Source organism: Larus michahellis, chromosome 10 (genome assembly GCF_964199755.1).
Source record: "Larus michahellis chromosome 10, bLarMic1.1, whole genome shotgun sequence".
Lineage (NCBI taxonomy): Eukaryota > Metazoa > Chordata > Aves > Charadriiformes > Laridae > Larus > Larus michahellis.
Genome location: NC_133905.1, coordinates 15212137 through 15236276, shown reverse-complemented (window position 1 = coordinate 15236276; position 24140 = coordinate 15212137). Strand labels below are relative to the sequence as shown.

The 24140-nt window shown below is 43.9% G+C and overlaps 1 protein-coding gene across 7 annotated transcripts in view; it reads right to left on the bottom strand.

Moving 5' to 3' along the window:
• GRM7 (glutamate metabotropic receptor 7) overlaps positions 1-24140 on the bottom strand; it is a 304695-nt gene that overhangs the window by 272204 nt on the left and 8351 nt on the right. The window contains exon 1 of one of the 7 annotated variants that reach the window (XM_074603380.1): positions 9984-10015. The exons of the other annotated variants lie outside the window; for them this stretch is intronic. The gene's annotated coding sequence lies outside the window, so the exon portion shown is untranslated. Of the gene's footprint in view, positions 1-9983; positions 10016-24140 lie in introns of those variants that run through there. 7 annotated transcript variants of the gene reach the window in all.

Below are 24140 nucleotides of genomic sequence, written 5' to 3'. Positions count from 1 at the left end.
CATAAAACTCCTCTAGGAGAAGAATGTCACTGCTTTCTGTAATTACGTTGACAATTTCTCCTCTTCTTTGATGTTGCTTTTCTTGTAAAAAGAGGAGAGGGTGGAGTTTTATTTCTGTTGTTTGTGCTCGAGAAAGACTCATTAAAATGTGCTTTGGGATGTAGATGTTTTGGGTTGGCTTTTTTTTTTTTTTCAAGTATTTTTCATTATTTTTCAGATTAATTTACTTGAAGGATTATCAGGGGACCAACCCACATGTACATTTTATGCTATACCATTTGTTTTTCAACCATAAGCAAGATTTTAAACAAAACAGAGTGATTTATACTATGCTGAGACGCATTAATAGATACAGCAGGCGAGGGCTGGATCCCAAGTCAACTACAGATCTTCTTCAAGCCAGAGCCGGCGCCAATTACTCTTGCAGACACAGAGGCATGATTAAATTCTTTTATCTGAAAAACATCCTGGGACTCGGGTCTCCTCTTGAAACATCAAGTCATGGGGAAGATCAGCGTTAAATCGCAAAGCCTGATGTGCTTCCCCAAGCACAGATGCAGCGGGGTACGACTGGTGCCTGCCATCTGCGTGTGCAGGAGATAACAGAAAACCACCCGTATTTGCAAGCATGAAGGTGGCAGGAAGAGGGGCTGTTTAGCAACTGATATACTGGAGCTGCAGCTGCACAAAGAAATGGCTTCCTTTAGTCTGAGTTTGTTTCTACCAGCTGAGGCGGCCTTTCAGGATATTTTGTATAAATAAGCATTACAATAAAGACAGAACCAACCTATACACCATCTTAATGGGGCTGTCTCCGGAACCTCCCGAGTTTTTGCCAACTGCCCAAGCAAAGGGAAATCCACGGCGCAATGCTTGGCCCTCCGTAAGTCACAAGCGTCCCTGGGAGCAGGCAGGCTGGGAAGCGGGAGGAGGCCGCTTGCGGGCTGGGGGAGCTGATTTGCAAGTATTCACATGTAAGTTTAGCGGCTTCTTTATCTTTTGCTCCCTTCTGGTGTTATTTCAATGTCGATTTGCATAGTCAATATAAAACTCTTTACATATAAACTGCCTGCAAGGATGACACCATCAATCCTCAGCTCTATTCACAAAATTTATTATTGTTTCAATTTAAGAGAGATCATTGCCAGATTACACAGTTGCTGATGAGGATTTATATTTACATTTACAGCAAGCAAAATACATGTCCTATTTTTTTTTTTTAAGTCATCTACACAAACGTGAAAGAGGGAACAAAAAATAAAATCAGTGCGTATACACTCATGAATGCTTGCAGATCATGTTCTGCGACTTATCTTTCCTTCAGACAATATTGCAAATTAGGCAGCATCTGTGTAGCATCAGTAGCGTGAGCCTGATCATAAGAAAGAATTAAAGGATATTATCGAGACAGTTCTTAATCTAATGTGATGGTGAAACCAAGCACTCATATATGTTAGTTTAAATGAGATGCAAAAGGCATCCAGTTGTGTTTCCGTGACGTCCTATCAGACATCAGACATCCGCACCCCTACGTATTAAACAAGAGTATTAACGTCCAGAAAGGGATTCACCCCCACAGAAATGTCAGGTTTTATGAAATACAGGACTGCAAAGATTAAGGGAAGAAGAAACAGAGTTTCAGGAGATATTGCATTTATCTGGTCTGACCTGTTGAGCAGCATAAAGCTTGTAATGCAGCAGATTTCACCAAATAAGTCCTTTGACATAAATCTCATGGGATATGGAAAAAAAACAGGGACGCATCACAAAACCGGCTGAACTCTGGTTTCCCATGCAATTGGGGAAAGAAGATAACTTAGCTGTGATGCTCTGCATCACCCAGAGAAGTAGTTCATAAAAGTTATAGCTTCTCTGAAAGGAAAGGATGCTTGAGTGTGAAATGATCCAAACAGAAGCTGAGCGGTAAGTCCTGCCTTGGAAAAACTAAAGCAAAATTGTTTCTGAGGACCATGGCAGGAGAAATGCTATGTCGTTAATGCCCCCCGTGAGCAGACGGTTGTTCTTCAGAGGGCTGGTGTGATGGCACCAGGAGTCTTCTGCCTGCCTGGACCTGCCAACACCCTCCACAGGAAGAACAGGCAATTTCCATCCATCTCCAAAAGCCCCAAAGCGAGAGCTAAGGTTATTTAAATTCATGCGCAAAGCAGAAGAAATGCTAACACACATCAAAGATCATTAAAGCAGAAGAGTGACCTGTTCACAAACCTCCCAGCTCTAGTTTGGATCTACCCGAGTCTGAAACGGTGCCGTCTTGGGATCAAGGATTCTGAATTATCGCCTCCAGAAGATAACAGATACTGGAATGACTGATCAATGAATTAAACAATCACTACATGATTGGTAGAGATGAAAGAAGCTTTCTCACTTCAAACTTGCTCAAGCCATTATGAACAGCGGCCTCTCATTAAAGATCTTAGATAAGTGAAACACATGCAAATGTGTCCTCCTTTCACTCAGCTGTGTTGCCTGTAAAATTTTCCACTGTGTTTTCTTTCCAGTTACCTGTAGTTATTAAGAAGGTGTTATAATTTGCACACAGCACACACCAGAGAGCTGAATGGTCACCCAAGAGAATGGGTGTTTATCACAAAAAGCGCAACTCTGCGATTCAAACAGTGTCGGCTCCTGCTGTCCGTGTTTTGTGACTGGAACAGAGGAGCAGAGCGTGAATCAAAGCCCAGCGGAGGAGACTGACATTTACTGGTTTCAGTAGCATCTGCATCAAACGCTTCAGCCTGATACAGACACACTGGCTTCACTCAAGTATAAATACAACCCTAGATTTAATTCATCAACTATTTACCCTTTCCTACATGTTTTAAAGACTCCTTGAATTGGAGGCGGTGGTCTGGATCCAAAGTGAGGAACATCTGACCTCTTACTTGCTCCGTGAGACAGATTTGCCGTGGCAGCTGGGGGGGTTGACCCTGGCTGGACACCAGGTACCCACCAAGCTGTTCTATCACTGCCCTCCTCAACAACTGGGGGGTGGGGGGGCAGGAAATAAGATGGAAAAAAACCCCCAAACAAACTCGTGGGTCAAGATGAAGGCAGTTTAATAAAGCAAAAGCTGTGCATGGGAGCAAAGGAAAACAAAAGATTTACTCTCTACTTCCCACCAGCAGGTGATGTCCAGCCGCTTCCTGGGAAGCGGGACTTCAGTACACAGAAGACAAACATTGTAATAACAAATCGCGCCCCCCACCCTCTTCTCTCTCGGCTTTTATTGCTGAGCAGACACCATCTGGTACGGAACAGCCCGTTGGTCCGGTTGGGTCAGCTGTCCTGGCTGTGTCCCCTCCCAAGATCTCACCCACCCCAGCGCACAGGTGAGGGGGGACGACGGAGAGCCAGCCCCGATGCTGTGGAGCAACCGCTCAGCAGGAGCCAAAGCGCTGAGGTGTTACCAACACCCAGTACAAAACCAGTACAAGTACAAAACACCGTCCCAGGGGGGAAATCACCCCCACCTCAGCCAGACCCAACACAGCAGCTTTGCCGCAGAATAACAGCAAGCTACTAATGCAAAACAAAGACCATCATACTCAGTCAGGCAGAGTAAAACTCAAGCCAAGGAGGTCCAAACCCCAAACCCCTTCTTTTCATAGCTTGGTTTGAAGTCTGAATCCACATCCCAGTCACTGCCAAGACACTGCTACTGCTCGTCACTGAAGTCTGTTGAACATTACAGTCACATCTTCCAAATGACATGTGGTACTGCATTATTAATGCATTAATAATAAAAAAAGACTCCATGGGTTTCTTTTATATATATATTTGTTGGGTTTTTTTTAATCACTGAGTAACATTTGTCTTAGAAATTACTTTTAATTGGATGTACACCTGTAACCAAGGAATGGCAAAAATCTCTGTTGCAGGGCGTGAACAGCACACATATTTCTTAGGTGGATGCCCTGTTTCCCTACAAGCAGAGATTTGTTTATATGGACCGTACAAAGGTTTACAATCAATTCAGACTGGCACAAAGTTATTTAAAGATGAGTCAAAAAGAAAAATAGTGCCCAACAGATTAAATCAGCCATTGTGAGACCCAGCCTGCTCAGAAAACATTGACACCACTGCCTGAGAAGGCTGCCAAAGCGGCAGATGTTGCAAACGCTTCCACAACATAGCATCTGGATGGGGCGCTTGTTACTTAAACAAAAAGCAAAGCAAGAAAGCGGAGTGCTTGAAGCGACCAGGGAAGCCACCGCTCACGGCAGGGCTCGCTGCTGGTCCAGCGCCATGCCAGGAGCCTGCTGGCCCCGTGGCTCAGCCATTTGGTAGCACACAGGCAGGGGAACGAGAGACCGGGTAATTCCAAGTTGAATCCAAGATACAACTTGGGTGCAAACTCTGTAGTTTGCCACTGAGTGCCAACATCATCTTAGTTACTAAAATGCATTACATCTTACACCACTTCCTATTGAAAAATAGCTGTGCTTGAACTGAATTGCTGACTTCGAACTTGCTCTACAAGCATCATCTTCTACACTACAGGTGTATCCAAATAATAGTTAAAAAAAAAAAATAATTTCCCTGATTGAAAGTACATCTTTTCATCTAGATTTCCAAGCACCTGGAACGGGGTGGGAAAGCTAGTCACCATTTTCCCAATTTCAGAGTAAAAGCCTAAAGAATAAATAAAGGAGGAATTGTCTGATGTATCTCACTTCCCTAGTGGCAATGTTTGATGGGAAAAGAATGGACCATGGCAATAAGTTTTTCAAGGTTATGAACAAGACCTCCAGCAGTAGATAACAGTTGTGTAAAGGGCGCTCATAGCTGACAGTACAGCTGCCGAGCATCCCAGTGGTCCCCAGCCCCTGCATCCCAGCAGCACGTTTCCGCTGCCAGCATGGGTGCTTCAGCCGTTAGCACAAGTTGAAAAGTCCAGCAAGCCGGGATCTGTGCCCAGCCTTGCTTCAGGGAGAGCATAATTCCTGATTTGTGTATCTAAAAACAGATTAAATACTGCTTAGTCATTTTCAAAAGCAATTGGAGAAGTGACCCAGAAATTAGTTGGAAAACGTTACATGTATTCATCATTGTTTCTACTAGTAGACATCGGTGAAACAGTCGCCAGTAAAGAAAAAAAAAAAAGATTAATGTCTCCCTGCTTTCTTCTCCATCACCTCTTAATGTGAATTTCTTTCACATTTTAAGACATTAGCACTGTTTTGCAAAGCTTAAAAACACACACACATCAGCAATTCTGCTGTGATCTGGAAGTCAGTAAAACCATCTAGGACTCGCTCACACGGCAACAATTCAAACACTAATTCTGTCGATTCAGAAATGAAATCGCCTCAATTCAGCCTTTCATCGAAGCACTTACTCAGAATAAGGCTGAAGGAGGCTCAATCCACTTCCAGTGTGAATTAAACGACAGCAAACCACAGTCAGTTCTGCAGGAGACTTCCACACAAAGAGCTAACGCAGCTTTAATAATCTGCGCCAGAATTAACTGATTCCCTTTAGCCTGCGTGTGCCCTTAGTCTGAGCCCATCCCTGCTGGAATGGGCCACACGGGGAGATGTGCCCGAGAACGTGCAGCCGTCTAAGTTTAGGTAAGAACATTTCATCCAATAAAGTTTACATTAAAAAAAATAATCTTGTAAAGAGTCACAAGAAAATCAGACAAGACACCAAGTTAACACTAAAAAAACCCCATGGAATATCCGCTCATTTCATTTTAACATTTCTTCACTTGGTTATATTTCCAGACAGAAAGACCCAGTAGGAGCATATTTAATCTGAACAGCATCTTGTGATGATTTATGATAATTGATATTTAATGGGGTAATTTTAGACTGGTGGAGTTAGCTTTGAAACCTGAGAGATTTGCAAAATCTTGCAGTGGAGGTTCTCTGTATACGAAGAAAACTGCCTTCTTGTGAAGCCCGGAAAGCCTGAAGTATCTAAAAAACATTTAGCCACAGTCTTCTTCAAAGTGGATAAACAGATATCCTTAAGAGACAACATTTTGGTAATCTTTCCTTATTGCAATGGACTGATGGGGAGAAAGGGTAGGGGGGAAAAAAGGGGGAAAAAAACAGAAGTAGCAGAAGTATGGCTGTGGGATGTGGAAAGCAAGTGTGGGCACCAGGGCTGGAGGGGACACCGGGGAGGGGAGTGAGCATATCTGAGCATAGAAATGGGGAGGGGATAAGAAATCGAAGCTGTATAAGAGGGTGAGGATTAGGGGTGAGCTCATACACACATCCCACCATGGGAACCATAATGTTAAGTAAGTCGCATCATCACAGAAACCTGAGAGATAAATGAAGCTGGAAAGACTGAAATTAGATTTTTTAACTTTTTTCTCCCTGGGAACAAGAGAAATCAGTGACTCAGGGGCTAGAGGCTCTACAAGCCTGGGAGGCCATTCCACTTCGCAGACTAACAGCTCCTGAGCAGCAGCTCCTGTGCTCCACCGCACCACGAGATGCTCTCACCGCTGCCTTTCTTGTTAGAGGTCCACCCCGGCCTCATTAGCTTAATTGTATGTAAGATTTTGTCCTACCATTATCTGTAGGTCACGACATTGCCGATCTATTTCTTTTACTTAATATGAGCCTTTCATTAGAATTCTTTATTCCTGTATTCAGCTCCTTGTTTCTCAAACCCCAGCATCCCAGGCAGATCACACCATTCAAAAAGCATCATTAACCCCTCCGAAACTCGGTTACACAGCAATATCCTCAGATTCATTGTGACTGGGCCTTTTCAGTAATCGTTTCCCTGCTTTCTTCAAGATTACAGTTTCAACTTGACCAAAAAACCCCCAACCACACCAGCTTAGCGACTGAGTCCCCATGGGTTTTGTTGTTTCGGTGGGGCCAGCTGAATCTGAGTCCTTTGGGTCGTTCTCCCCCTCTTCACTCCCATCTAGAGCAGGGAAACCGAGCATTCCTCCTCCTCATCTCTCACGTGTCTGCACACAAGCAGAGCCTGGTTCACATGCCGGCACATGGCTGGGGACATCCCAGATGCCCACGCAGCATCCAGGCTGGCTCTGCCCCCGAACACATTCCTTCTGTCCCACCTGGACCGGTGAGCATGCATTCCGCCCTAAGCAGGCGTGTGTGCAGGCACGGTGTATGCAAGATGGCACACAGCTGGTTCAATTTGCCTTTGTTTCCCTGAATTTTCCAAATTCATCTCTAAACCCAGCAAAGCAATGCCAAGTATTAAGCCAGCATCCGTCTCCTGCCGCAGCACCTCCCCTGGGGCCACCCCGCCAGCCCCGCCCCGGCAGGAGGGGACCTTCCCAGCCCCCTGCCTTCCCCTCGGGGAGCACCAACTCCCCACGGCACATGGAAAGAAATAACAAACACTATGGTTACAAACACACACCCAACCGCCCTGCAAATTATCTTGGGTTTTTAAGCATTCCCCCCCCCTCCGTTACCTTGATAATTATTTCCCTTTCACACTGTTTTAAAATATAGCTTAGAGTTTGGTAACCACATCTTTCAGTGCCAACTAAAAGCCAGCTTGAGGCATATTTTTCTGCTGTGCAGGTCTGTAACTGCTCCGGGTCTGGAAGAGCCGCCAGAAGGGTTGGCTCCTTCCTTCAGGAAAGAGGCGTTCACTGTAGTCTTTTGCTCCTTATTTTCCCCTACTGCCTGTAAAGATCACCTCCATCTTTTCTATTGCATAATGACAAGCCTTTCCCTTCTCACCAGCCTCTGACAAGGATGGTTATTTAAAACACTTTTAAGTATATTCCTTTGATTTGTACATTAGTATTCACTAGGCAGGAAAAAAAAATAGGACAAAAATAGGATTTGCTCTAATGCGGTCTCATCTTCTTGTTTATTTCTTATTATTTCCACCCTGTGTAACTATGTAGGTCAAACAGATCAAATTAATTTCAGTGCATCTGTCCTAACACCAGTTACATGTAGGTTAAATGGCATCAATGCAGCCATGTTCCTGTTCAGAGAGCCCAGCATTAGCTCCCTGAACTGGAATAAGTTCGACCCATTTATTAAACTTCAGTTTTACAGCCAACATTTCATAATCTACTTATAACTGCATACCTGATCTTGTGAAAATTCTCTTGATGCTCCTAATTCCCGGCCTCCGGCACCCTCAGACAATGCAGAAGACAGGCTACAACAGCAAGGAGCGAAAACCAGTCGACGCAGACAAGGAGATGGCAACGCGCACTGGTTTGGCAGCCCTGTGGCTGCAGCTATTACCATCCACTCTGGAAATCTGTCCTTTCTGGGTGAAACCGATTCGCAACCATATGTAGCTAATTCACTGCTAAAAGCAATATACCTATAAGAGCTTTCTTAGGGCTGTCTAGCCCAAAATTTGTCTGGCAGAAATGCACAGAAGCCAGGGCACTCCACGGTCACCCACCGTCTTCGAACGCTGCCAATTCAACATGAACCCAACTCATGTTGGCTGGCACAGGCAATCCCAAGCCCATTCCCTACATTACTTAGAAAAACAAAACACAACCAAACAAGCACCACCAACCAAGAATATTCTGGGAAACAATAACCTGACACCATTTCTTAAGCAAACATAATGTGCTTTTCAACAAAATTTCAATCAAACTCACTTTGAAGACAGAAATCCCCCCAAACTGTAAGGATGCAAGTCCCCTCCTTCCCTTGCTGCTGCCTGGATGTGCTTGTGCAAGAAACCATCTGCCTTATTTCCAGCCTGTACCAGCACCCCAGAAGCTCGGGAAGGAGAGCAAGCCGTCACCCCTGTCCTCACCCAGCAGAGCTGCTGCAGCCCAGCACCATCTCCACGGGGAGCAGCTCAGCCTCAGCGCCACCTCCCGAGAGGTCCCACCACCAGCCCAGCCATGGCCAAAGGACAAGGACATCCCAGATGTTCCTCTCCGGGATCAACCCCCTTCAGTTTTTGAATTTTTTTTGTTTCTCATCTGCCGGACACAGCATCCACCCGCCAGGCCCTTATTCATCAGGGAGACGCAGGAGCTGGCTGTCAGACCTGTTTACCTCCTCCCTCCGAACAGGCTGGAAATTCATTAGATGTCACAAACAATTCATTTCTATTTTTCCTCAATGAGTGCAGATTTATCTGAATTATTGCATCATTTGCAGAAAACAAAGATATTATTATGAAATGCAGTTTTGAAGGAGAAAGGCTTTCTGTGGATGAGTGAGAAATTCATGACCTGAGAGAACTCCCAATTCAATGGCCCCCTTGTAGGGAAAAACTCAATGCATCATTTTTGATCAATTGTACTTTCCAGTCATTTTCTTATTTATGGGTGACTGAGAAGACACTTGAGCTAGCAAAATAATTCATGTTTGTTTGCACAGACAAAGCCAAATTTAATAACGCCGCCTTTTTTAAAATAAAGTCATGCATTACAAAAAGTGCATTTAAAGTCATTCTTTGTAGAAAATTCACAGCATGAACTCCAAAGTGCTCCTTTTCTTCCTCTCCTCCTCTTCCCTAAGGTGCATATGATATACTTGCTACTACATTAAAAAAAGAACCAGTACCCAAATTTCTGTTGCAAACCAGGAGATTTCTCCTACTAAGTCAGATTCATCAATGCCAAAACTCCCATCCAGCCCCTGAGGCCCAGACCAAGGCCCTGGTGAAAGCGCGCATCAGTACATGAGATAAAAGTTTCTTCTGCCCATCCAAGGGGCTGTTTAATATATGGATTTGCAGGGTCTTAAGAGAAAAAAAGATGACAGATGGGAATTAATGGGGAGAAATTCGGGTCTCAGATACTTCACGGCAAGAGAGGAATTTTCTTTGTGAAGTTTCAACCTTTTATTTTTAAGAGCACTGGAAGGATCTCTGGATAGGAAAGCTAAAGGGCCTTTTACACTGAGGTTATCTTCTGATACTTCTTTCAAAGACATATCCTATAAATGCAGCACATTACAGTACCTGAACATTCATCTTGCAACAACAGCAATTACCCCAAGTCAGTCTGGATTATTGCTCACCTGATGAAAACACGCTCTTTTCCCCACGCTGCTCCTCAAGTCCCTTCTGCTGATCTTCTCCTGCCAGCTCCTCTCTCATTTATCATCTTCCTCGTTTGCCTCCTGATTGATCCCATCTGTGTCACAGTCTCCTTAATCCATCTCCATTTCCCACCTGCTTTAGCCTGGCTCCCTCCTTGGACACACTGTATTGCTACTCTGCATTACTTGTTTTCCTTCCCTTTTTTCTTGTCTAAAGGGAACGATGTTAACTTTCTCCTGTATTGATATTTTGATCCTTTCAGTTTTATACCCAATGTTGTCAGTAAACAGCAACAGGTGCTTAAGAGCTATCCTTTTCACCCGCTGTTAATCTTTATTACCTGGCTTACTGTCAACACATTCACACCTGACAGCAAGAAATCTCAAGGCGCCAGGAAAGCAAACCAGTTGTCATAACCCACTCTTCCTGCAAAGGGAAGACTTTGGCCTTAGAGATGCTACAAGCAGCGCAGAGGATGCCAAGGAAAACAGGGCATGAATCTCGAGCCCTAGAAGCAAGGCAGACGGAAAAGAATCATAGACTCATAGAATGTGTTGGGTTGGCAGGGACCTTTAAAGGCCATCTAGTCCAACCCCCCTGCAGGAAGAAGGGACATCTTCAACTAGATCCGGTTGCTCAGAGCCTCATCAAGCCTGGCCTTGAATGTCTCCAGGGATGGGGCACCTCCTCTCCACCACCTCTGGGCAACCTGTGCCAGTGTCTCACCACCACCCTCCTTGTAAAGAGCTTCTTCCTAATGTCTAATCTAAACCTGCCCTGCTCTAGTTTAAAACCATTGTCCCTCGTCCTGTCGCTGCATGCCTTTGCAAACAGTTCCTCCCCAGCTTTCCTGTAGGCCCCCTTCAGGTACTGGAAGGCCACTATAAGGTCTTCCCGGAGCCTTCTCTTCTCCAGGCCAAACAACCCCAATTGTGTCTCATCACAGATCGTTCCCTTCTTTCCCCCGTGGGCTGGGTGGGGAGGGATGATTTAGTGGCCGTGTCTCTCACGGGGACTTACATTATCCAAGTTCACTGCACAGCTCTCACAGATTGTCTTAAACGATCAGAGGCAATTCACTTAATCTGTTATGCCTCTCAGTTTTCCATCTGCAAGAGGGAGATAATACATCTTTCCTCCAATCCCTTTGTTTTTTTTCTGCTTAGATGGTAAATTCTTTAGAGCAGGGACTGTCTCATTGTGTCTTCAAACAAAGCCTTGAAGAATGGGTTTGGTCGGGGTCTTTCAAGTCCATTTGAAACCCCCCCAAACAACCCCTCCCACAGAAAAATAAACAAACTGGCACCCAACCAGGATTCTGCCTGTTCTTCTCAAGAGTAAACAGCATTCAGATGCTTTTGTTTACCTTCCCTACCCTCTTAGAAATTCCTTTGAGAATTATTTTTGCGCTTTCTTATGACTTTAAATAAAAACCAAATAATAACAATGTTGAAGTCATATATAATCTCATACGTGTAGGTTTTTTTATATTTTCTGTGTGTCCTGAATTTAATTTTACCCCAAAACGCTCTTAGGGGATTTGTGTAGTTATTTTAATGGTCCTAATTTTATATCCATTTAAATGTATTTATGCACCTTTAGACCAAACCCATTCAGGCATTTATACCACAGTAATGAATCGTACGACAGCAATGTATACACAGAAAGAAATCCGTTCCTTTCGTAGAGCATATATTAGCAGCGATTTATAAATTCAATAGTTAAGTTCATTGGCATGCATAGAGTCAAGGGACCTTTGTTAAACTAGGATAGTTGACGATAACTATTTGAGAAGATGCACATTGAGAAAGCCTTTCCTATCTTAATGTCAGGAAATTAGAAATATTATAATGAATTCCAATTTTTCACATCTTTCATGAAAGCCTTTTAAAAAGGTCAGTCTCTAAACTTGTTATTTTAAAACGCCTACTGCAATTTGCCTTAGTGGGGTAATTACAAGGAAAGTTCCCACAGCGTAACACCAAAACAATCCTGGGGGACTCTTCTTATTCCTGATTGTCAACAAATTTCAGCATCCGAAGGAAAAAATGATGCATTTCATAGGCATAATAAGTATGATGGTCACAGTAAGCATTATATAAAGTATTTACATTTCATGCTTTCTCTGAACTGGGAGGTCCCTGAAGTCTGGGGTAGCCTGAATATGCTGAAATGGATATTTTTTTTTTACATTTTCAAACTACTCCTCTACTTTTTTTTTTTTTTTTTTGGACAAAATTATTTCAAAACTATTTGCTGAATTTGACCCACATTTCGCAAAGGTTGCACTCCGCTGCCTCTGCTTTTCTTGCTGCGGTGACTCCCAGCAGCAAGAGCTCACTCAGATCCAAGCTTTTAATCTCTTTATTGCTTATTCAGATTCCGTCCCAGCACCAAGAAATTGGGAGCTGTTGCTGTCCCAGGGATGTTTGATGGCTGTGAATAATACTGAGCTCATGCAGAATAATAATTAGCATCCCATCTCCAGCAGCGTGATTTTGTTTCCAGCTTCATGGTACTCCAGCCGAGCCTCTGGTGCAGAGCACGCTTCCGTAGAGGTGACGCTGGAGCCACCAGCAGTGAGCTGCAGTTGAGGATGCTCCGGCACCGGCCGCGCTGACTGTATTAACCAGGTAAAGTCAGAGGAAGGCAGTCCACAGTTAGTTGGCTCAAATCACCGAGCTCCTGCATTTTTGGAGAAGGAGCAGTGCCAGTAACATCTGCTCAGCCTGTCCCTGCTAAGGGCCATGAACAGGGTGATGGGTCCCACCTGCTTTGCCTGCAGAGCATCTCAGTCCCCACCCAAAGGCACGTGTTTTCTACTAACTACAAAGACAACCCACCTCCAGGTCTTTTTGAAGCATCTCTTTCCATGCCACTACCAAAAGATTTCATCCCTGATAGGTCTCTGTACCAGCCCCTGGGAGGTCAAGGGAGGGTTTCTTCTGATTACCAAGAAATAACAGGCCCTGAAAAATAACTACCAGATACTCAATCTCCATTTGAAAGTTGGATTCAATCCTCCCTTATTACAGTTGCAAAAGCCCTTGCTATCTAATTCAGATAAAGTAACAAAGCTGCACTTCCAATGATTGTAACTAAATGCATTTAACCTTAAAAAGTCACTTTTACAAACAGAGCAGATTTCTCTGGATTTAAATTTTAGTTCTTGTACAAAGACTTAAGAACAGGTTCCTCCCCATTATTCAATTTAACAATAATAATAAAAACCTCCATGACAACTATAACAAAAAGGCTCTGATAAAGCCTGAAACCTTTTTGATAATGAAACATACAATTTCCCTGTTTGAAGCATAATTCCCCAGAGAACATTTTAAAAAAGATATAGAAGAACTGTCGTTTTAAAACCGTTAATGTAAAGAACTGCGTACGAGAACAGCCCATGTTAAAAAAAAAAGGCGATCAGAAAAGCTCGAGAAAAAATAGTGGGTGGGAGAGGCTAGACAACTTAAATGCGGTGTCTCATTAGGACAATTACAGGAGTCAATAAAAACTGGCAAAATTGAAAAAGATTCACTAGGCTGCTCAGTTCAATTTCCATTTACTGCAGAGGCAGAGAGGTCAACTCCAGCCAGTCGTCACCTCGTGGAGTTCCCGCAGTGCAGAGGACTTAGCCACATTGGTAACTACCTTTTCTCCTTGCCATCTGAATATACCTCTTGTGGGATCATGGCAGCTACTCACCATTGCTTTTTTAAATAAGTCTGTAATCACGTATCTATAATGTGCTTTGAACAACATTAATTAAGAGCAAATAAACTCTCATAGAAGAAACAGTAACGTGCATTAATTAAGGTTAGTCCCACTCTTACTCAGTTCAAGTCTTAATCTTCCAGGTTTTCTCATCAATACCTTATCATCATAATGCCAGAGAGGAATTAATGCACTGAGAGGATGTCAACTATTTGAAGAGGATCAAGCACTTGGGGTGCCAAAATAACCAGCTGAAGCGCTGGATTAGTGAACTAAATGCGAGACAGAGTCGAAAAGTGCAAAACCACCAAGGCAGTAGGTCCACAAGGCTCCACAGCTGAGGTCGCTGATGGGACTCCAGCGCACGTGAATTATCTTTACACCCTCTATTTCATACACCACATGAGTACAATTTTTTACCAGGTAAGATTTTAATCAGATTTCAACAGCTTTTTGAACTAGTGAGGACTGTTAAATCGGAGACCATGAGACCTCTTTATTTTTAACATGCCTACCTTCACTTGTCAAAGCGCCAAAATCTATTGATTGAAAATTTAAAAATTGCCTATAAACATACATTTTTTTCAAGTTTAGGTTCTTTCCTGTACTGGAGAAAGTCTTGAGAAATGTCTAGAGCATCTTACAGCATAGTTAGAGCTTTGTAATTTTGCTGTATTTGCATAATAATCCTAGTTCCCATAGCCATGAGCTACTGTAAGAATCTACACTTCCATTAAAATAATTGTCTTAAAACTTCACAATATTTTTGAGTTTTGAGCCTTTTGGGCAGGCTTTTGTCTGCAAGTTTTTGAAAAAATACGGAATTTTAAGTGTTTTTTTCTGACTGGGTAGGGGCTTTTTTACAAAAAAATGCCAGTCCCCAAAATCTGAAGAGTGTGATCACATCTTAAATAAAGCATATGATCACATTTCTGCTTTTATCTAGGCAGCTCTATTTGTTGCTTTTTCCGGTGCAGTGCTCCTGTCTCACCAGGACCTCCTAGATGCTCTTGGTTCGACACATTACCAGCCAAGCTGTGATCGCTGCTCCCCAGAATAATGTTCCTGTCAACAAGGTGTGAATTTACAAACTCCTTTGGAGATACATAATGATAAAGTGCAAAGTGGGTGGGGGGGGAATCAACTAATTAACCTGAGAAGTTAATTTTAACACAAAGGAAAGAACACATTTGCCTCCTGTTAGGCTCCATCCCAGCAATCCCCACAATCTCAGTGGGCTGGATTTTCACAGTGCTCAAACCGACATCAGTGAGCTGGTCCTAACAGAGCTCCAGCAACAACCACCTGCATTTCTGAAGCTCCAAAGCCAGGTTTTACTTCTGATGCTTCAGGGATAAGGTTTCTTACACCGAAGTTAAAGATATCATTGATTCCCTTTGTACTGCCAAGAAACAGGCACTAATCCTCCTGCAGGCTGGGGTTAAGACTCACCACTCCGTGTCCACCCATACCGCCTTTGGCTCATGCCCAAAGCTGCTTCAGGCACAAGTATTAGCCAATGGAGAAACCAGATTTCACCACAACTCTTTCCATCTACCATTACATCGAAGCTGTTGACAATACCAGCACATCCATCCGACCAAAACCAATAAAGGTAATAATAAATTGCCAAAATAATGTGCATCGTTCTCCTGATCAACTGGGATTCTCAAGCCAAGAAATGGTATGTTGAAAAGTCATCAATCCTGGCAGTCAGAGATTAATCTGTGTTAAAAGTGGACAGGATTTTCTTTTGCATGAGAAGACACTTCACTTCATTGGTCTGTTAGACTATTGGCAGTGTTTCTCTCTTTTGAAAACTGTGGAAGAAAATGTTGAGTTGGTTATTTATGGGTAGATGTTGCGTTCATCTCTGAAAGACAATGAGCAAAATCCTAAAGTAAGGGTAACCTCTGCAATTCTGCTGACAAATTCACTCCAGCCAAAAAAAACAGCTCTTCATGCACTGTCATTACAATAATTGTATATTTTTAATATTATACTAGCAGTTAGAAGCCCCAGTTGAGGTCAAAACCTTGCTGGACGGCCTTCCAGACGCATGTACTTAGGATAGTCCTTGTGGTGAAGGATTTATACACTACACACAAATTCTGCTGAGTTACACCCTGATTTCTATGACAGGGTTTATTTTATAGGTCAAAAAACCCCAAGCCATTTCTTCTGAATATTTTTCTTACATCTGTGATGCCTGATATTACGAATGAGCAGTATGCCTTTAAAAGAAAAAAGTGAAGTGCTTGGTGGGTCTTGCATCTGCTGATGGATTCATCTTTTAATAGTACGTACTACGTACTGCACTTTGCCAATTGGTTAGCAAAACAGATTCCAATTGTACCACATTTCGCTTAATTTATGTGAGCACTGGGAGAGAGGCGAGGGGGGAAAAAATGACCTGGAGAGAAAACATGTATTTTTTTTTTTTCTTCCTTTTTTTTGCTGTTTTGACAATAGACTTGCCAAAAAGTCTGAGAGGCTCCAGAGAGCTCCTCCCCACCGGAGCACAAGGAACAGCCAGACCCTGCTCAACCCAGCCGTCAGCGCTGGGGATCGGCCGCGCATCCCCAGGCTGGAGGGAGACCGGTCTGAGCACCCACTGGGGGTCCCAGGTGATGGGGGAGTTATTTGGCGGGTCCCTGGGTACGAGCAGGGGCTTCGGGGGGGCTCACCGGGAAAGCTCACAGGACTGAGAGCAAGGAGAGGGCAGGAGTAGATAAAAACCACATCTCCGTCTTTTCTAGGCTTACAGCAAGTGCTCATCTGCTAGACTCAGGAGCCAGGCCACGTATTACTTTTTGAAATCAGATATTACCTAATCTAGGGCCAACAGATTTCATATGGTGCAAGTTTTTTGCAAAATAAAGCAAGTCCTACAGAGCAGCCATGTTTTTCTGGTTGATTCCCCCATCACACCCAGCCTGGCCACCAGCAACCCCCCACAGCAGCCAAACGAGGAAAAGTCCAAGTCTGAGAGAGTTCTTTGGCCAAATTAGGAATTAAAATAAATTTGATAAAGGGAGACAAATGAGAGCAGTAACTTTGCTCCCACCTGCAGCTTGCTACACTCGCAGCCCTCCATCCCCAGCACAGCTCAAGGCCCATTAGGGCCAATTCCCATCTGTCTGAGCGCGATGTACCTTCAAGTCCATTTTCTCCCTGGTTTCTATTTTTAAAATTGCTGTAGCTTATAAGAGTGTTTTGTTCTGTGCAGTGACAGGCTGTCATTTAGCCTGAATATGCCCTTTTCCTGCGATAAGTATCCCAGGTAATTCACTAAGCAGACAGAGACTTTCCTTACAGGCTCGCTATGAGGCATGATGTAGGTTTTAATGGAGTCACTGGGTCCCATACCATCGACTGTCCCAGTGCCACCAAGGGACCGTGAGAAAACGCTCCCAATACAGGATGGCCAAAGCATCCCTACATTGCCCACTGGTCAACCAAAGTCAACATGGATTCAGCCACCCCAGACAGAGCAAACTAAGGAATTGACCCTGCAAACATAGACCACAGGAGAAGTACCACACAAAGAGCATGGGTGCGGGAAGAAGGATGACCGCAAACAAAGGGTCTGAATAATTCATTGTAACTTTAATTTTCCCCATTGAAATACTCTCCAAAAGACTGCCACCAGTTAAAAACAAAACGTCTTGTTAAGTTTTATAGTAACAATCAATATAATGATTTGGTTTTCAGACATAGGCTGGCATAAAATGAAAACGGGAGGAACTGGAAATGTACTTTATTTCCACTTACTGGCTTTGACAGTCCCCAAATTCTCCAAAGCCCTGGGTGCATTTCCAGCCTTCCCCAGGTAATTCTGCAGCCTAACGAGTACGACAGCCCGGGCTCCATCTCGCCTCTCGGCAAACCTCAGCCCCACTGAAAAACTTCCAGGATACCAGGTAAAACGCAAAGCACAAAACCGAGAGGTAGAGAAGCACAAACCTCAGTGCAATTTCATTTCATTAAATAACTGGCATTCTTAATTTGTCTTCATGGAGCACATTAAATAAAAAAAAAAATCTCAGTCAACAAATATGACAAAAAGATTCATGAACAGAATGAACACAGTTCAATTGAGAAAGATCGTGTTTTCTCCTCGCTGTGTGTTTAAGCTATTCCTCATTATTTTTGTTATTTTTTAATGTGGGCCACATTTATTATAATTTAAGTGATAAGATTTAACATACTCTACAAAAACAGTAGGAAAGACAAAAAGAACAGTTTGCTACTTTAGCTAGCTCAACGATACCTTACAATAGCACAAGAAAAAAACAACTTTATTTCATGAACCCAATAGCATCTTATCTAAAATTCACCCTGGAGATTAGGATCAACTGTCAGACCAATTTTCCAGACTGCTTAGGAGCTGAGTGAGGAACAGCGGAGGGAGGGAAGAGGGAGACGCACACACGTTTATTGCTAAAAAATTCAATTCGAAAGAGTAGCGAAACAAAAAACAAAGCCATATGTATAAATAAAGCATTGCATAGAAATACATATAGTAATTTGCCACATAGAGGTACCACAAATCAGCTAGTTCGCCCCGTGGAACAGTTCATATTTTTGATAAACTGTTAACAACTTTATTCATCGTTGAAAGCCTGAATGCTAAACCTCAGCTACCTGCCTGTTGCAGCATTTATTTGCTGGCTACCGTGCCAAGGTGCCCCATTGCCCGTAAGAGGAGCCCCCGACCCGCGGTGCGATGGCTGACGGCCCTGCTCGGATTCTGCATCGGGCATCGGCACCGGGGCTGGGAAGAGTTTCCAGCCGGCATCAACCCCTGGGTTACGATAATGAGGAAAAGAGTCATTACGTATTTAAACACTAAGTGCAGGGTTACAGCACAGCACAGATCCCTGCTCAGAAACAAATACGGGCTTTATTTCACATACGTGCATTTATCATAAACGCAGCCATATAATGCACATTTGAATACGCAATTATAACTTCACTAACAGACGGATTTCTTAGAGAGAGCAGCAAAAGCTTGGCTTGTCTCAAGCAGGACATTTTATAGAAGAGTGATCAGCCTCATTCCTCAGAGCTTTTGTGCTTAGAGGTCTTTATTTTCTTCTGAAATATAAGAAGATTCTTCCTGAGAAAATAAGCACAGGGTTTAAGGCTTTTTTAATAACAATTTGATTCTCTAGCAAAACACATTTATCACAGGTGGGAAAAACTATATTTGTCATTTCTTTCATTTCTTCATGGATTTAATGCCCTTCACAGTTTATCATATCACCAAAAAAAAATAACATTCCTAACGCTGGAAAGCTGCCTTTCAATGGACGCGAGCACCTCTGCTCTGCAGCCCCACACACCATCCACCCGCTCGCACACCGGGATGCGTTTCAGGTCTCAGCGTGTTATAGACTGACTTCTGCGGCAGCCCCGGACATCCTCCGTAAGGCTTGAAGAAGTCATTTCTCCATTTCCGCATATCCAATTTAGCTAATAAAGCAAAAACAAGCTGTAACTCCCTAAGGGCTGATGCCATCACAGTTGCCGCAGGCAGATGGAAAACTAATTTTTTTCTGTGTCAACTTCCAGAATCCCGTACAGCGCAGAAATCACTTTACCTAAGACACTAACACTCTACTACGGGAAGTGTTTTCAAGCACTGGGATGGGCATGGAGCTCCCAGTTGCCACAGACTTGCTGGGGAATCAAGACATCAAAATAGCCTTTCCCAATTTTGAGAATCCTTCACTGTAGTAATGGTATACGCACCTTAAAGAGATAATTTCCTTTCCCTCACTAATACTCTGAGATTTTTCTGTACTGCTGTCAGATAGAAAAACTACAAAACCACAAAAAGTCACTTAATTAAAGTTTATTGTCAATATCGTGTCTGTGCATTGAAGTACTACCACAAAATTATCTTCTTTAAAAAAAAAATATCACTAGAACATCTCTATTAGTGCTGGATTTTATTTCTAAAAAAATAACAACTTCCAGCCAAATTTGAGATGACAGTTTCCCTGTAACTTTTGATTACTCCTGCCATTTTTTTATTAAATGGGATTTGGCCTTGATCCTGCCTATTAGGACTCCATCTTGATGGGATCAGCATGGGAAACAACTCCGGGCATTTAGTCTTGTCTCTCTAGTGGCAAGGCAGTAGCAGAACTAAAACTGGTGGTGATGCTGTCTAGGCTCTTATGAGCTGTCGTTAAATTCAAGACAACAGGAGAATTTATTAGCTTTCAGCCATACATTATGTTAAGCTGGATCTTGTTCTTTCATATTCATCTCTTCATTGCGAGATGAATATGATAAACGACCACGTGCTGGGGGCATCTCAGCATACCTGATGCCCCAAAGATCACAGAACTGGGGAATGTACCCTTTCCAAAGGGAATACATAGAAAAGAAAGCCACAGCCTCAGCTGGTGTAAGCTGTCAGAGATCCCCTTGCATCCATCAGGAGGGAACTTGGTCCCAACCGTACAGAATCACTTTGTGAAATTGAGTAAACCCAGCTGTGCCCTCAGCCCGTGTTAACCAGGAATAGGGGGGTGGTCCCCTGGGAAGCCATGGTCCCAACGTGTCCTCATGCGAGGGCAGGCAGGGTGGGAAAGGTTATCCCTGTGGGTAGGGGCGCAAAATGCAAGAGAAACAGCAAGGGGAAAGGACACGGTAAGGAAAGTTACATTAATAATACACCCGAGGGACTCTACCAACTCCATTTTATAGGCAATAGCAAGGGCAGGATGGCGAGGAGGTGACACAGGTTGTCCTGGCTGCATCAGCAGAGATGCAAGCTCTGAACTTTGAAGTTTTTCAGGAAGAGCAGCAGCAAGTGTTGGACATTGCCAGAATACGCGTTACAGCACAAGAGAGGTGGTTATGGACACAAGTGTCAAAGAAAATTTAAATGCTGAAGGCTGTGGACTGGGGAATCAATAGAGAATGTAACACAGTGAATACTAAACTCTGCGTTGTCCTTGAGATACACAAGATACAGGCTGATATGCAGGATTTGATCAAGTTGCTTTTGATTTATTTAATTTTTTAACATGAAATCAAGTACTGAGATACACGGGACACACTGTCACAACTCAAGATGAGCATTAGAGATCTGTCCACGGCCAGTTAAGCTCATCCTGGAAAAAAAAGATGATCTTTGTTTCACTTTTAAATTAGAGAGTATACACTTATGCCCATCCTCAGTGTTTAAATTAAGTGTTACGTGGAGTCTTGTATTACTGGGATTAAATATTAGTGGTCTCTGCCATCCTGACTGAAAACAAAAATTTTGATTAAGCTTCCCAAGCTGTGCTTATCAAGCAGGGGTAACCAGAAAGCAGCAAATGCGTGGCTCTCCCAGGGCCATATTCACAGTGAAAAGGGAATTTCCTATCAGAGTTGCAGTCTCTCTAGTCTAGCTTCCTTTGCCAACAGCAGAACTTTAAAAACTAACTTGCCTGTGTTTATCTCAGGATGCCGAAAAATAAATTTGAGTCCGAAAAAAAGCAGTATAGATTTATCACAAAAATAATTTATAAATTTATTTCAAAAGCGAACTTACGTCAGGCTTAGCAGCCCTTCCAGAGCAGGGCGGCTGCCACAGGGTGCGCACACAGGGCTCCCGGAGGGACCCCCACAGTCCGTCTGTGCGGTTCCGCACAATCCCATCAGCTGTAGCACAACCGCCACCCCTGCACCCCACAATTTGCATCTTATCTGTGAGCTTGTTTTAAGGACATCATTTGCTGTCGCTGGAAACAGAAACCTACTGCAATTCTTAAGGCCCAAATCCTCCATTCTCACAGAAGAAAATTTCCTGCTGTCCCATTTTTTTCTTGGTACATGGAAGATGCCAATAGCTGGAGACGACAATCCTGCAAAGATGTAAATTCCTCCTGTGTCGCCAAGTGCTGCAATACATTTACAAAGCAATTGCACTCAGTTTGTACTCTGTGCAAAAATACCATGCATATAATTATGAGGCTGAATTTAATGACATTGAAACAAATCTCCATTCTGATGAATGCATAATTACTGTTATTAAAATCTTTATGAAATAATAAATTTATTAGAAAATCTTCCGCATATGAGCTTGCAGAATGTTACTCTACACAAATTCTAAAATGGCAGCAGAGAAAACAAACTTGTGAGGCACCGAACCTGTGCGTTTCCATCTGAGATGATGTAGGCACATCTCTCCTGAGATCCTGAACCCTGTCATCTCCGTCAAAGATACCGAACAGAGAGAACGGGGATTTTCTTATTTTCATGTGGAAAATTTCCAGTTCTTAAAACAAAGGCTGTTGTGGAAGTCAACTTCTTGTGGGGGTTTTTGGGGTTGGTTCTTTTTTATGTTTGTTTGTTTTGGTTTTTTTTAACATGGGTGGTCTGGACTGGAAATGCATCACTGGGACAAGAGAGAGAATTGAGTACCCACTAGTACCCATCCAGACCATTGGAAATTTAGGCTAACATCTCCAGCCTGAATCAGAGAGGTGGAGTTTCACAAGTCCCAGCCGCGTGAATGTTAATTTGTGGATAAATCTCTCTCACTAAAGCATTCAAAACCTCTAATTTTTCATACCCAACTTCCAGCATAGAGGGGAGAGCAAAAGTCTTGCTTCAGGAAGATATACCCATTGCATCTTGTGTTGCACTTAAGCCTCAGAGCATGCTGTCAAAGTACAGTCAAAACACCACCAGGAAAATTTCCAGCAAAGAGGATAAAAGCTGACTACTAAGTTGCGGGGGGGAGGGGGAAGTATTTTGTGGAGCTTGCAGAATATTCTTCAGAAAAGTTTATAAAAGAAGATAGCCAAGCATCTGCCAGGACCAGCCCATCTCCCACCAGTGACACACCAGGAGGATGGAGAACCACCACGGAAGGAGCCACACTGATAACCCCCACCCCCAGAACACAGGAGGGAAGCACCCGAGGGGATCAGAGCAGGAGGTCGAGGGGATGGTACCAGGACAAAGGGACAAGGGACTGCTTGAATCAGTCCAAATCAGGCAGGTCTCCATCCAGCTTGCTGCCTTCCCACCCACATCAGCCAGAGCTGGAGCATCCAAAAAAAGAGACTGGAAAATTGTGCTAAGATAAGTGTCTGTTTCCATCCTCTACAATCTTTGGATTTATAGTCCTATTTATGTATGGGCACTCTTCTAAGAAAAGTTAGGATTCAGGCCTTTCTGTAGGATAGTAATAAATGGCTGCTACAAAAATCACATGCAGGGATATATATTCACTTTTACACTGTCATTTCTATAACTGAATCTTGGTTTATGAACAAAAAGGGTGGCATTTCCAGCTAACCCTGGAAAGCATACTACAATCAACTTTTTTTAACGTTTCCAGTGAGAAGGGGTGTTTAAAGGCAGCGCAGAGCTCGCCCTTCAGCTCCCGTGAAGGCTGCAGCACCAGCCGTGGCAATGCTCACGCGTCCCATGGGGCTGGTCTCGCTGGACCCCAGGGGCTGCGGGCACCCCCAGCAGCGCCGGGCTGGCTGCCACGTCCTGCTGTCAGCCACTGAAAGGTCAAATCTCTAACCAAGGATGCGGAGGTATGGGTTTGTATCAACCCACCTGAGGAGAACCTGGATCAGAGTCATTTTTCAGGACAGCTTAAGGTTTTGGCTTTGTCAGCAGTTGTTATACCCGCAAGTGAAACGCCAAAAACAGTTGTAAATCTGTAAGAGCAAGATCTAAGGGCACATATACAGCATGTGGTGGAGCACAGGGACCACACTGAAGCCAAGTCCAGATTATCTGGCTTTTGAACTGGAAGGAGTAAAGCAGCTCCAGCAAGGCATCGCCCTTGGGCTAAGGCAAGCAGCCCGTGCCAGTTACCCACTGTGTGACGCACCGACGGGGCTGTGTCCTCCCTGCGACTCCTGTGCTGATACCAGAATCAACCTCAGATGCTTCCAGCCGCCCTGACCAGGGCAATGCACAGTGACCACTCTCAGCTCCTCCACCCCTTGACTCTCCCCGCTTTGATGCCTCAGAGCAGCCTCTAGGCAGAAATCAAGGTGGCAATCACATGGCCAGTAGCCTGCCACAAAGGGAAGAACCACCACTGCCCCATTGTCCATCCCCTCTGCCTGTGCCAGGGGCCAGAAAGCCACCCCAGCTTCTGCTGGGGGAAGAGCGGAGGCTCCTGATGGTGAAGGAGAGGGAGAGCCAGTCCTGCGGAGCATCCTCGTTCCAGCACCCTCTCACCCTGCACCAGCCGCACACCCACCTCTCTGGGCTCTTCCCCCTGTTTTCCATCACGGTTTCTGCCCGTCCTCCCTTCAGTCACTTCCCAGGTAGGAAGTGCCAAACCTGGACACAACCCGTTGACTGTACTGCTGAACGCCTTTGAGGTGGCTCTGTATTACTAAAACACATCTTTTCTCTATTAATCACGTCATTGATTCTTC